The 4,408-nt window shown below is 42.4% G+C and overlaps 1 pseudogene; it reads left to right on the top strand.

Annotated features, from left to right (window-relative positions):
* Window positions 1-643: 643 nt before the first annotated feature.
* Window positions 644-4,408, top strand: part of LOC119288301 — a 5,993-nt pseudogene continuing 2,228 nt past the window's right edge.

Below are 4,408 nucleotides of genomic sequence, written 5' to 3'. Positions count from 1 at the left end.
GTAGTGCACAACAGTCTGCTACAGCGCCGGAATCCACACATATCTTCGCCGGTCGAAAAGCTATCCGATTCTCTCACTTTTTCCCCACTCCTATCTCGCCGCCGCCGCCGCCGACGCCGAGCAGCGCAGGTTGCGGCTACCTGTCTTTCGTTTCGCCTAGGTGCCGACGTCGTCCCTTCCTCTTCCCCCCTTTGCTTGCCACTCAACACAGCCACCTCGCAGCAGTGCGCTGGAGTCAACCAAGCCTTCTGCTTCTGCTTCTGCTTCTGCTTCTGCAATGGGGATGGTGCTCTGGTGTGGTGCCTAGGCCTAGCAAAGGTATCCCCTCCTCTCTGATTTTTCCCCTTATTGCAATGGAGATTAGATCTTGGATCTAGAGCGTCTGACAACAGTAACAGTAAGAGATGTGTTCCTGCTCTGTGCAGGCAGCGACTTGGTTTCCTCTCTGTTCCCTATACACATTAATAGATTATATTTCTGAAGAACCATCTTTGCATCTTCTTTAATGTGCCGAAATTGCTTGGTGATATCACACACATACAGGGCTAAATCTCCAGCAGGTACACATTTCCTTACTACCAATTTCTGCAACCCTGTCTGCCTGTCTCAAGCAAAACTTACTTTTAGCATTATCTAGTTCTGAATGCGGGGCCAAAGTGTGCTGGAGCGTATACTCAACGGAGACGAGGAACCCAAGGATCTTCCATTAGCACTCTTACAGGAAATTACTAATGATTTCTGTGAGGAGAACAAAATCGGTCAGGGTGGATTTGGAGAGGTCTACAAGGTACAGTTTACCATTCACAAACTACTTACAGATCTCAGAGCCCACTAAAACACCGCCGGTTCGATTGAAAAAGCAAAACTCTTGGTATTGTAATAAGGGTGAGATTCACTGACGCACTCACAAACAGGGCGTACTCCGGAACGGGGCTCTTGTTGCTGTGAAGAGGATCCATATAAACGTAAACACAGTTGATGACAAGCTTTTTCGCCGTGAGTTTAATAGCCTCTGGAAGGCTAATAATCATCAAAATGTAGTCCAGTTTCTTGGCTTCTGTTCTAATATGTATCAGACGAGAATAGCGGAGGCTGGGTCCGATGATTTTAAATTGGTCAACGTCAGAGAAAGATTGCTGTGTTTCGAGTACATCAGCAATGGAAGCCTTGATAAGCATATTACTGGTACGATCCTATTGCATTTGATGCAGCTCTTCTCTTCTTTGCCTTATTGCCTTGACTAGTGATGAGTTTTCAAGTCATCGCCACCAGTTTGGTATAGGCTTGAATTAAAATTGTTCTATCATTGCTCAGTATGTAGATTAACGAAACTCCTCACCTTCTTATGTATATATTCTTCTACAGATGAACTAAGGGGACTTCAATGGGAAAAACGCTATGACATAATCACCGGAATTTGCAATGGTCTGCGTCATCTCGAGGAGAAAGAAATTATTCATATGGACCTTAAACCGGCTAACATATTACTAGATGATCATATGGTTCCAAAAATTACCGATTTTGGTTTGTCAAGACCAAATGAAAATTCACATACTATGGGTCCACGTTTTGGAACACGGTAATATATGCATCACAATAGCCACCACTAGATAATTGACATTTCTCTATCATACAGCTCTACATTTACTTTGTTCATTTATTGCAGAGGATATGTCGCTCCGGAATACGACAACGCTGGCAAAACTTCTGTCAAGTCTGACATATATAGTTTTGGTGCCATAATCATTGAATTAGTAACAGGGTTTATGGGCATCCCTGATAAAAACAATGTATGGCTGATTTCTCTCACTTATTAGAACGAGGATGATGCTTTACATGCATCTTTTAATTGATCGCACTTCAATATGGATACTATCCTACTGAATTACATATCTAATTGAAACAACATGTTTATGGATATATATTATGCATGGATGGATTTATTTTTTCAGTTCTGGTAAAGTGACACACTTTGTTTGGACGATACACACACCATGAGGCTAATATATGGCTTTGAACTAAAAAAATTGCCAGCTGGATACACACCATGACATGAACATATAGTTTGGACTATAAGATTCTGGAATTTTCACAAAAAGTTAACATTTTCTAAATGTAGGTACTTCGAAGGTGGAGACACAGGTGGAGTAAGTCACCGACGTTGCTACAATACCAGCAACTAACTAGATGCATGGAAATAGCAGTACGCTGCAGGCAACAAGAACCGGAAGCTAGACCTTCCATAATGGATATAATTAACTATCTGAGTAAATCTGAAAGTACGGATGTGCATACTGGCCAGGTGAGCTAGCTAGTTTAAGATACCTTGTAATCAAACTGCAGTTGAGATCAGAGAGCTAATTAAGTGTAAAACAGCCAACTAACATTGTTTATTTGGTTCTAGATTCAAATACATTGGTTAGCTAATCATAAACCTTCCAGGTTAGCATAATCCAGGATGTGGTCCTGCGTGGTGGTTTTTCCTTTGATTTTCAGGCAAGAATGTAAACTAAGAACTTTACCGTGGTGTGCGTGGGCATTGTATGGGTTCTTGTCCCATTTAAAAATTTGCCTTAAATAATGATACGCAGATCTCCTGCGTGTTCGAGAAAAACAATAGTATAAACGCAGAAATTTAGTTTAAGTACATTTAGAACTTTTTGCTTTCTAATGAAACTGTTTCATTAAGAAGTTGAGATCAGAGAACTAATGAATTTTGAGTCAGTTATTCATCTTTAAGGTTTTGTTACTTTGGTTCTAGATTCAAATACATAGGTTAGCTAATCTTAACCCTGCTAGGTTAGCATAATCCCAGATTTCTGTTTGAAAACTATCCTAGTAGCCTAAATTATCTATGCATCCTTTCTGAAAATAGTGCACTTTCTGATAATGCATGTCTCTCTTTTCTCGCAGCAAAGCACTTATATGGATGATGACATGCTTGGTATTGAACCGCTCGAGCTACATTTTACATTGGACGATAACAAGGAGATGTCATGCTCAGTTAATCTAACCAACAGGACAGAGGCCTGTTTTGCCTACAACATTGATAGACCAAGCCAGCAGTACACGACACGGCCAGGGAAAGGCATTGTGCCACGCCAGGATGCAACGAGCATCTTGTTCAGATAACAGTGCAGGCGCAACGACAGGATAGGGCACCACAAGTTACACAGAATGGTGACAAGTTCATCATCCAGAGCACAAAAGTAAGCAATCTTAGAGATGAGGATATCACTGAACATATATTCCATGAAGAGGCCGGTAAAATGGTTGATGAGGTGAATTTGATGGTCAAATATGAGCCTGTTAGTCGACAAGACCCCAGTTTGCCAGCCGAGGCAGTCTCCCTCATGGTGAGCTTCATCAAATAATCTCAATGTACGTAGCACCATTACTGAAATAATTTTATTATTCAATGTTATTACTTTGTTGTTTATGGTGCCAGGACATCAATTCCAGCATCTATAAAGACGGCGTGCAAGGACAATGTCACAAAGAACTAGATCGCCGTGATTTCCACCTACCAGAAAAATTTTCACAGAGTCAACCTACGAACATGACTTACCTACTGAGAGTCAGCGACCGAGCCGTGGATGTCACAAGGGGGGCCATGGGCAGCCTACTCCACAAGCTGGGCGAGCTCATCAAGGAGGACTTCAATCTGGAGGCAAGCGTCAAAAAAGACGATGTCCAGTCACTCTCGGAAGAGCTGGCGACGATGCAGCTCGTACTCCGCAAGGTGTCAGAGGTGCAGCGGGGCAACCTCGATGACCTGGTCAAGCGTTGGGCCAGCAATGTCAGGGAGATGTCATATGACCTAGAGGATTTCGTTGACGGCTTCTTGGTGCAAAGCCAGCCTGAATCTAGTACAAGTGGCTTCAGGGAACTCACACACGAGATATGCTTCCACTTAGAGAAGGGCAAGAGTCACCATACAATAGGCAACTTGATCAAAGACAAAAGCAAACAAGTCCAAGATGCGGCCAAAAAGTGTAAAGAGTATAAGGTCGACAATGTGGTACCTAATGCATCTGCCAAAGCTGCCATTGATGAACTTCTGATTTTGGCTATGTATGAAGATAAAGAACAGCTCGTTGGCATCAATAGGCCAAGAGATGAGCTAATAAGGCTATTTGAGGAGGATGGCGATGTATCAAAGGAAAATCTCAAGATAGTCTCCATTGTTGGATTGGGAGGATTGGGCAAGACCACACTTGCCAAGGCAGTATATGACAAGCTTAAAGCCCAATACCATCTTAAAACTTTTGTTTCGGTTGGTCAGAATCCTGATGTGAAGAAAGTTTTGGGAAATATCCTCCATAAACTAGTAAGGAATTTCAATGTAGAGAACTTGGAGGCGGAGGATCTCATTGAGGAACTACAAGAATTGCTCGAGGATAAGAGG

The sequence above is a fragment of the Triticum dicoccoides genome, chromosome 4A (assembly GCF_002162155.2).
Source record: "Triticum dicoccoides isolate Atlit2015 ecotype Zavitan chromosome 4A, WEW_v2.0, whole genome shotgun sequence".
In the NCBI taxonomy this organism is placed as follows: Eukaryota; Viridiplantae; Streptophyta; class Magnoliopsida; order Poales; family Poaceae; genus Triticum; species Triticum dicoccoides.
This window is presented reverse-complemented; position numbering and strand designations above follow the sequence as displayed.